At 61.3% G+C, this 9,850-nt stretch overlaps 2 long non-coding RNA genes across 2 annotated transcripts; one reads left to right on the plus strand and one right to left on the minus strand.

Moving 5' to 3' along the window:
• Positions 1-3,088: 3,088 nt before the first annotated feature.
• On the minus strand, positions 3,089-4,036 carry LOC118668413. Its single transcript, XR_004971660.1, has 2 exons — positions 3,635-4,036; positions 3,089-3,367 (listed from the first exon to the last, which is right to left on the minus strand). It is a non-coding gene; the product is annotated as an uncharacterized LOC118668413 (long non-coding RNA).
• Positions 4,037-4,039: 3 nt separating this feature from the next.
• Positions 4,040-9,569, plus strand: LOC118668412. The gene is made up of 3 exons (XR_004971659.1): positions 4,040-5,779; positions 6,505-7,991; positions 9,337-9,569. It is a non-coding gene; the product is annotated as an uncharacterized LOC118668412 (long non-coding RNA).
• Positions 9,570-9,850: the final 281 nt, after the last annotated feature.

Genomic DNA, 9,850 nt, shown 5'->3' on the forward strand with positions numbered 1-9,850 from the left:
GCGGGGGCCCTGGGGCCGAGGTGTCTCGTTCTGGTTCTGCCACCAGACCCGCCCCTCCAGCTGGCCACTCCGGTTTCCTTTCACGCCCGCCCGGGGAGAGGCGTCTGCCGCTCAGGGTGGGGCGGAGGGAACCGTGATCCTGGCTCATGGGAACTGAGCACCTACTGTGTGCTGGGCCAGCGCAGGCTGGGTCTCATGGAAACCTCACGTAGGAAAACGAGCTCAGGGAGAGGAGGTGCTGGCCCAGGATCGCCCCAGAGCGGCGGGCGGGCAGGTGGGAGCATGGAGCTCTCCACCAGGTCACCTCACCGACTTCCTAAAGTGGCGCCTGGGCTGGCGGGTGGGGCTCAGCAAGTTGGGTGTGCCCGTGCAACCAAAGCCTGCTGGTTCGATACCGGTCAGGGCACAGGCCCGGCTTCCGGGCTGCGTCCCCAGTGCGGGGCGTGCAGGAGGCAGCCGATTGACTTGCTCTCACATTGATGTTTCTCTTTCTCCCCCTCCCTTGCTCTCTCTCTAAAAATCAATAAAAAATCTAGCCCGGCCGGCGTGGCTCAGTGGTTGAACATCGACCTATGAACCAGGAGGTCACGGTTCCATTCCCAGTCGGGGCACATGCCTGGGTTGCGGGCTTGATCCCCAGTGTGGGGCATGCAGGAGGCAGCCGATCCATGATGCTCTCTCACCTTTGATGTTCCTATCTCTCTCTCCCTCTCCCTTTCTCTCTGAAATCAATAAAAATATAAAAAAGAGCCCTGGCCGGTTTGGCTCAGTGGATAGAGCGTCGGCCTGCGGACTCAAGGGTCCCAGGTTCGGTTCCGGTCAAGGGCATGTACCTTGGTTGCGGGCACATACTCAGTAGGGGGTGTGCAGGAGGCGGCTGATCGATGTTTCTCTCTCATCGATGTTTCTGACTCTCTATCCCTCTCCCTTCCTCTCTGTAAAAAATCAATAAAATATATTTTTAAAAAATTAAAAAATGTATATATAAAAGAAAAGTAAATTTTAAAAATTAAAAATGTTAATTAAAAAAAGAATAGTAACACCCGTATGACACCCCTGGAACTGCCAGGAACAGAAGCTGCGGACTCATCGAATCGGACCATGTCCCCCCATTCGCACCTCTGCCGTGTGTGAGTGACAGCTGCAGGCTGGAGGCCCGATATCTTGCTTCTCCGAGGGGGGGCCTCAGTCTGTATTTTGCTGGCGGGATCCCACTGTGCTGATGAGGGGCAGGGTCACAGCGGGCGGGGCAGAGAGGGCGTGAGCGCCTGCGAGCAGCTAGCCCGCTCCCCGTGACTGGTTACTGCGCCGAGTCCAGCAGCCCGCTCGCCCGGCGCTGGGGGTGCCGCGGGCCACAGGGCGGCCACCCTCCAGGCTCCCGGGCGCAGGGGGTGGGCGGGAAGCTGGCGCGTCTTCCAGCCGGGCCGCCCACTCCCGGGCCGGCGGTTCCTCTGCGAGGTGGACACTGAAACGGCGCGCGGCAGCCAGGCCCCCCGACTGCCAGGCGGACGGGAGCAGGCCCCGGAGCTCCACCTGTGGCCACAGGCTGTGGCGGCGCCTCCCAGGCCCCGGCCGCCTGGCTCTCCTGAAGCCGCCGGCAGCCGCCACGCCCTGGGCACAGGGAGAGGCCCTGTGGGTCTGGGGGGCTGGGTGGGGGGCTGGGTGGGGCCCCGGCTCACCGCCACCGACAGCTCTGTCTGAACGCTTCCCCTCCGCACGTGGGAACACGCCTCTGGAAACCAGGTGAAAAGAGGGCGGAGCCCAGCCTGGGGTTTGCACCTGGGCAGCCGCCTCTGCGTGGGCTCCCCCTCCTCCCCCTCCCCCTCCTCCTCCTCCCTCCTCACCCCTCCCCCTCCCCCCTCTCCTCCTCCCCCCTCCCCCTCCTCCTCCTCCCCTCCTCCCTCCCCCTCCTCCTCCTTCCTTCCCTCCTCCTCCTCCTCTCCTCCCTCCCCCTCCTCCTCCTCCTCCCCTCCCCCTCCCCTCCCTCCCCTCCTACCCCTCTCCCTCCCCCTCCTTCTCCTCCTCCCTCCCTCCCACTCCTCCTCCTCCCCTCCTCCTCCTCCTCCTTTTTTCCTCCTCCTCCCCTCCCCCCTCCTCCTCCTCCTCCTCCTCCTCCTCCTCCCTCCCCCTCCTCCTCCTCCTCCTCCTCCCTCCCCCTCCTCCTCCTCCTCCTCCCTCCCCCTCCTCCTCCTCCTCCTCCTTCCTCAGCGGGGCTTCCTCATTCCATCAACCCTGCAGGCAGTGCCTGAGCCTGAGCTGCTGAGGGCTCACTTCAGGTGTTGAAAAGCCGGCCACCCCTTTCTCCCTCTCCCACCTCTCTCCCCCTCTCCCCCTCTTTCAACAACTCCGTGAGTCCCAGTGACTCCTGGTAATTTCCCTTCATTCAAAATGCTCCCCTCCCTGCAGAACACGTGGGTTTCGTGGGCTTTGAGCACACACAGGAGAGGGACTGTTTGGCGGAAGGTGTACTCATGTCCTTCTCTCGCCAAACAGACGGACACACAGCTCCCCCCGCTCCCCCATCCAGTCTCCTCTCCGCAGGCCTGTCTGCTGAAAGGCACCCACCGCCCGGGCTCTGTGGGGGGGAGTGCTCCCCACGTGTGGAGGGGGGTGCCTGGCTGGTGGGGTCTCTGCACGCCCCACCACTGAGTTATGAAAGCTCTCTTCCCCACACAGGTGTTTGTTTAGTCGTGGTTGGTAAGAAGGCACGAGGCAGGAGGGAGAGAGGAGGAGGGAGAGGAAGAGAAGAAAAAGGAGAGAAGAGAGAGTCCAACAAGACAGGGCACGAGAAATGCAGAGACAGACACGCGAGAAGGAGAAGAAGACTCGGAGGAGGGACAGGAAGCCCGGCCAGTGCTGCTCAGTGGTTGAGTGTCGACCTATGAACCAGGAGGTCACGGTTCGATCCCCAGTCAGGGCTCCATCCCCAGTGGGTGGGGGGGGGGGGGGCGTGCAGGAGGCAGCCGATCAATGATTCTCTCTCATCATTGATGTTTCTCTCTCTCTCCCTCTCCCTTCCTCTCTGAAAGCAATAAAAATTTTTAAAAAATAATTTTTAAAAAAACAGAGAAAGAAAGAGAGAGCGTGCCAGGACGGTTAATATTTATTGAGCATTTATTGTCAGGAAGGGGGGATGCCCAAGACCCGCCCTCTCCTCAGGGGTGTGTGCGCTGCAGCTGGGGGCTGTGATGACCCCAACGGAGCAGATAGGCTTGGAGGTCAGCCTATTCGAGGGACGGAGGGTGTGAGCTGCCACGCTGGGCGGGGCCTGCAGTCAGGTGCCTGCCTGCCTGCCTGGAGGTGGTGCTCCGGCAGGTGCGGGTGGGAGTGGTGGCTGGTGCCGCAGCTCCTGATTTTCCAGGAACACCTGGAAAGCCAGGTTTGTATGTGAAGTCATCCTATTGTGTCAACGGCCTTTATTTTGTAGGTGTTTTTCATAGACTTGATTTCTTAGGGTATCATTCTATTTCCACAAGTTCCACATCCTATTCAAATGCCTCCCAGGCGCCCTGTAGCCGCACAGCAGCCTGCGGTTTGGGCCGGCCGGCGGTCCCCGGTCCATGTCCAACCTCCTGCCCAGAGGAAGTGACAGGCTGTTGAGGGTGCAAGACAAATAAATAGATAGTTACCACACCTGTGATAAGGGTGATGCCAGACGTGAGTCTCCGGTGAGTCAGCACCAGAGGAGGGGCGGCTCCCGCAGCTGGCAGGTGCGAATCAGGGAAGGCTTCTTGGAGGAGGGTGACCACGGAGCCGATTCCTGGGAGGTGAGTGGGAACAGGTTCCAGAAAGACCCTAATGAGGGCGGGGACTTCTCTTGTTGCCTTCCAGGTGTTGGACAGGCTGATAACAGCCCTACACCCATCTTGTTGAGCCAGCATTATTATTCTGGTTTCTAAGCAGAGGAGACTGAACCCGGCCGGCGTGGCTCAGGGGTTGAGCATGGACCTATGAACCAGGAGGTCTCCGTTCGACTCCTGGTCAGGGCACAGGCCCGGATTGCGGGCTTGGTCCCCAGTGTGGGGTGTGCAGGAGGCAGCCGATCCATGATTCTCTCTCATCATTGGTGTTTCTACCTCTCCCTTCCTCTCCAAAATCAATAAGAACATTTTTTTTTAAGCTGTATCTTTAAAACAAGAAGAAGAGGAGGAAACAGACACAGAGAGGGTGAGGGGCTTGTCCGAGGACACACAGCCCACACGCAGCTCCGCTGTAGAAAGCTCCATGGAAGAGCCGCAGGCCGTGTCCGGAGGCCGCGGGCACACTGGCAGGACTGCAGGCGGCGCGGTGCAGCTGACCCTCGTGACAAGGAGTGAGGTTGGGGGTCAAGAGGCAAGAGGGTGGCAGGAGAAAAACTAGGCCCTGCTGGGAGCCAGTCTTTTCCTGCAGGAAAGAGAGAGAGAGAGAGAGAGAGAGAGAGGCCCTGAGGCTCAGAGGTCATGCAACCCCTGCTCCTCTCCTCGCCCCACTCTATAGGAGAGGACACGGAGGACATGGAGGCCCAGACGTCCCTCACTTCCCCAGGTCACACAGCGGGGGGGCAGGGGGCAGGGCTGCCAAACCCAGACTCGGGGAGGAAGCCACCCCAGGGAGTGCCGGGCGCAGGGAGCAGGCCCAGGTCCAGGCTCCTCGGAAGGTGCAAGGGTTTTCTACACCAGAGCCGTGAGTCCGCCGCCTCCTTCCCTCGCACACCCTGGGGGACCCACCTGGTTCCGGCCTCCCCCTCCCCACCCACCAGAAGGCTGTTCCTTAGAAACCCGGCCGGGCTCCCGAACCTGGGCTTCCGCAGGGCCGGGCCGTGAGGGGAGGCAGCGGGTGGGCCGGAGCCACGGGAGGTAAATAAAGTCACTGGCCAGCAAGGCGGCCGCTGGGCGGGGCGGAGGCCAGACCCTCGGTGGGCCGGTTCCCAGCCCTGCGCCCGGCAGTGCCCGAGCGGCTGGGCCGGGTTCTGGGCCGCGGCCCGGGCTGCAGCCAAGACACGAGGCTGCCTTGCCCCGGCCTGTCCCGGGCGGAGCTGCCTCTCGCCTGGCTCCGCGGCCCCCGCTGGGGCCTGTTCGGATCTGCACGGAGGACCCACGCCGCCCGGCTGGCTCGGTGGAGAGACACTCGCTGTGCCCACCCCATCCCGGGCCCTGGGCTGGGAGCCACGGGCAGGCGACCCCTGGTCTCCTGGGGCTCAGGTGCCAGCGGGGATGGTCCCAGACCAGCATTCTGCCACCTGGGCACGACCCTGGGGCTGGGTCCCTCTCGGCTGCGAGGGGCTGTCTTCTGCGTCTTGAATGCTTAGCGGCACCTCGGGCAGCAGCGCCCTGGACATGACCTCCCGCGATGCCTCCAGACCTCACCTCGTGCCCCCGGCCCCCGTGGGCCAGAGCTCTGCGAGGGACACGCCCTGCCGGCCTCCCGCTCAGCTGTCCGGCCCTGGGACTCAGCAGTAAAAAGATGCAGGGGAGAGACATTCACTCTCAAACGCAGTTTATTTCACCCAGGACAGCCACAGCACGGTCACATCCACATGTGATGCACACAGAAGGTTGTCACAGAGATTGTACATCGTCTCCTCCCGCTACGTGTTCGGAACCCGTGGCCTCTCAGACTCGGCACAGCCGTGGGGCGGCCACCGCGGAGGACCCAGCTCCTCGGGACAGCAGAAGCGGGAGCCTGGCCGGCCAGTGGGTCCCCGCGGGCAGCACCGCATCGCCCGGGGACCGTCAGAAATGTGGGCTCAGGCGCCTCCCAGCCCTGCTGGTTCGGAATCTGCGCTTTAACGGCCTCCCAGGTAACCGGGGGCGCGAGAAGGCCTGGGCAGGGCAAGGGGGTCCCGGCCCAGGTGCCAGGCCCTTCAGGGGTGACTGCAGTCGGTACGATGAGATGCTGGCTCAGTTCGCAGACGCTGCGTCTTTCCATCAGCGAGCCTGGCCCTCAGTTTGCCCATCCGCAGGATGGGGTGATGAAGGCTCCTTCTCCGGGTTGGGTGGAACTCAGTGCAAGCTCCGGGTGCACCGTCCCCTCTGCCCAGCCTCCTGAGGACGGGTGAATGGGAGGCAGCTTCTGCTTCCAGGGAAGCCGCCCGGGAGGGGAGACCCCAACCCCACGGCAGGCCCGGAGGTGGGACCCGTGGAGCAGCCTGGGTGGGGCCCTCACTGCAGGCAGGTGGGTGCGGGCACGGCGCTCACACATGCCCAGGAGCTGGCACAGGGCGTGTGTGCGGAGGGCGGCAAGGCGCGGCCACCTGAGTGTCTGTCCCCCAGGCCAGAGCACCATGACATGGGCATCAAGGAGCGCTTCCAGCCCCCCTCCCCCGTCCTTCCTCAGGAAGCCCCTCCTCGGTCTCCCCCTGCGGCTGCGGGCCAGCCCCACCCCCACCCCCAGCCCCAGCCCAGCCCTGATCGATCAATCGATCAATCGGGGGGAACCTCAGGCATTTCCAGTTACAGCTCCTCCAAAGTCAAGGTGCTGATCTCACCCCCGCCCCCAGGAGGCCTCACTTCCTTTCCCTTTCAGCTGCCTCACGGCTCCCCAGGCGGCCGGAGGGAGGGGTGACGGAGAGGTCAGGAGGGGGCCGAGCCTGAACCTGCTGAGAGGGGGTGAGCAGCCCCCCAGCCACAGTGGGGTTCAGGTGAAACCAACGGTGCTCCGTGCAGGCAGGCATGGGGGAAGGGGGGATGGAGGCAGGGGGGATGGGTCAGGCAGGGATGGGTGCCTGGCCCAGAAGCCTCAGGGAGGGTGAATCCCGTTCTCCTGCAGCCCCTTCCTGGGGAACAGCCAGAGTGGGGGAGACACCGGTATTTATGAGGGTGAACACAGCCCTGGGGAGGTCAGAGGCCGTGGGCTGAGGACTGCTTCCTGTGCAGTGACCCTGGGTAGGTCACTGAGTCCCTCCGCCCTCAGCGGCCTCCCCTAAGCCGGTCACTGCAGCTAAAAGCCCTCGCAGAGCTGTCCAGTCAGCACGGTGACCGCAGTGCCGCGTCGCTCACACCCAGCACCTGGCCCTGTTCGCACGCAGCGCGAGCAGAGCCGGGTCCACTCGGACCGGCTGAGGCCCAGCGCCCACCCTCCCCACCTTCCCCCCAGGCTGACTCACAGACAAACCAGCTCCCGCCTCCTGACCCGCAGCCCTCCCTCCCACAGGCTCGCATTTCTGCGCAGGGAGTGGACACCTATTGCTTTTTGCCTCCCAGCAACCCTCCCCTTTCATCCTTGGAAACAGCATTTCTTTCCCAGCCCGTGCGGTATTTCTGTTAGAAAGAAGATTTCTCTCAGGTGAGGTGCTTATGCTGCTAGAATGTGGGCCCAGAGCTACTGGGAAGATTCTCGCCACCCCTACCACACCCCCATCGTGCGCCTACGAAGGCAGAGCTGAGAACCAGAGAACAGCAGATCCCTAACACTATTGCTTGGGCACCTGGATACAGCCATGCCTGAAGCAGGCCCCTGCCTGTCTTTCCCCCTCTCGCTGATTTAAATCCCATTTCTGTCCCTTGCAACCAAGAGTACCTGGTTGACTAATGCAAGGCTCGTGTACCTTAGACCAGACCAGACTGACTCAACAGTATAGAGACGGAAGAGGAAAAAGGCAAAACAAACAAATAAAAAACTTTCTCTTTCTTGCGCTTTCATCTTCTGGAGACGGTGCCTCGGTTAATGGTTGCTGAATGAGTGTGCAAACACGTTCAGGGGAGCCCTGCCCATGGCCACTTACTAATCACCAGGTTACCTGGGTAAACATTAGGGCGCTTGGTGCCAACCAGAGCTGTCCACGTGAAACCTGTGTCAGTGCCACGAAAATACGCCCCACGCCGTTTCCGGCGGCCCCGCGAGAACTTGCCAGAGCTGTGAACGCCCAGCAAGGCTGCATGTCTGTCTCGGCGCTGGGGACGTGTGCTGGCCGTTGCCTCCTGCAGAGCAGGAGCCATTCAGCAAATATTTACCGCCGGCTTCCGGGTGCCACTCTCTTGGGGTGTCTGAACCAGGACCGGCAAGACCCGCAGGTCTGTCCCACCATGTCCCAGATAGCTAGCATTCCAGCGGACGGGAGGCGAGCCCCCCCGCCCCCCCCCCCGCCCTTCCCAGGGCTGCGGACCCTACCCTGGCAGCCCGGGGTCCCGACCCCAGCGCCGGCTTCGGTCCCCTGAGGCCTCAGGAGCCCATCTGCTGGGATGTCGAGTCACTGAGTCATGAAGAGGAATGTCTCCCACTGAACATCGCACCAAAGCTGCTAGACTTGCAGCTCAGCCGGCGGCGGGTGACCCGGCTGCCCCGGGAGGGGGAGGTGCGGGAGGCGGGAGCTGCTCTGTGCAGACGGTCACCCCACCATGACCTCACCTGCCAAGTCGGTGACTCACTCCCTCTTTCCCTCCCGCCAGATCTTGCTCATGTGGAATACCTGAGGGGAATGCCAGCCCGAGCCCTTAGTGAAGGAAAGCTGGCGATGAGCTATTTTTAAAGCCTGACGCTTTCTTGCTTTCGGTGGGAGGCAGCACCCCTGATGTGGGGCTATGGTAAAGCTGCTCCCGCCAATCAACCCGGGAAAATCCCCCAGGAGCAGGAAACGCTGAATGAGGAGGGAGCGAGCTAAGGCCGTGTTCTCTTTATTTACTTTTTAATATATTTTTAAGTATATTCTTATTGATTTCAGAGAGAAAGGGAAAGGGAGAGAGAGAGAGAAACATCCGTGATGACAGAGAATCATGGGTCGGCTGCCTCCTGCACGCCCCCCACTGGGGATGGACCCTGCAACCCGGGCCTGTGCCCTGACCGGGAATGGAACCATGACCTCCTGGTTCATAGGTCGACGCTCAGCCACGGAGCCACGCCGGCCGGGCTCTGTTTATTTTTTAAACTTTTCTCATTTTGGTGAAATATACAAGCAATTAAATGTGTCATGTCTACCATCACTGAGTGTACCATGCAGTGGCTCGAGGACAGTCACAGCGATGCACAACCACCACCACCACCACCACCTCCAGGCCTTGTTCACCACCCCGAGCAGAAACTCCCCATTAAACACGGCTCCCCACTTCCTCCCCTGCCCCACCCCTGGGACCTCTGTGCTACTTCCTGTCTCTACAGAGTTGTCTCTCCGAGGTCCCTCATATACGCGGACTCAGACAAAACGCATCCTTTTGTGACTTGGCTGACCTCACCTAGCAGGTCTTCAAGTCCCGGCCATGTGGTGGCAGGTGTCAGGGTGCCCTACCTTTCTGAGGCTGATCATTCATCTGTCCATTCTCCGGCTGACGGGCGTTTGGCTCAGTGCCCCCTTGGGCTGCAGTGGGCGGTGGGCTTTTGTCCTTACAGACCTTTCATTTTCTTTGGCCGTTGTCTTCCCTGCAGTTTCTCGGAGTTCGCCTATGCGTTGGGACCGAGGTGGCCAGTTCCTACTACTTACTTCTCCGGAGTGTAGAGAAGATGGCATTAGAGCCTGGGGAGGGAAGTGCTTTTTAACGTTGAAATGTCCTGTAAAAAAACATGTTCTGTCCTGGCCAGCTGGCTCAGTGGATAGAGTGTCAGCCTACGGACTGAAGGGTCCCAGGTTCGATTCCCGGTCAAGGGCACATGCCCGGGTTGAGGGCTGGATCCCCAGTGTGGGGCGTGCAAGAGGCAGCCGATCTGTGATTCTCTCTCATCATAGATGTTTCTCTCTCTCCCCCTCTCCCTTCCTCTCTGAAATCAATAAAAATATGTATTTTTAAAGAAAACAAGCGTCACTTCACTGGAAGGGGGTGCAGCCAGCCAGCCTCCTGCAGAGAATCATGAGCAAGTGCCCCGGGGACAGATAAGGAGAAGGGAAAGAACACCTCCGGGCTAAACCCACCCGCGGGCACTGCTGCCTTCCAGCGGCGGCCGG

This window comes from Myotis myotis, unplaced genomic scaffold (assembly GCF_014108235.1).
Source record: "Myotis myotis isolate mMyoMyo1 unplaced genomic scaffold, mMyoMyo1.p scaffold_m19_p_13, whole genome shotgun sequence".
Classification (NCBI taxonomy): Eukaryota; Metazoa; Chordata; class Mammalia; order Chiroptera; family Vespertilionidae; genus Myotis; species Myotis myotis.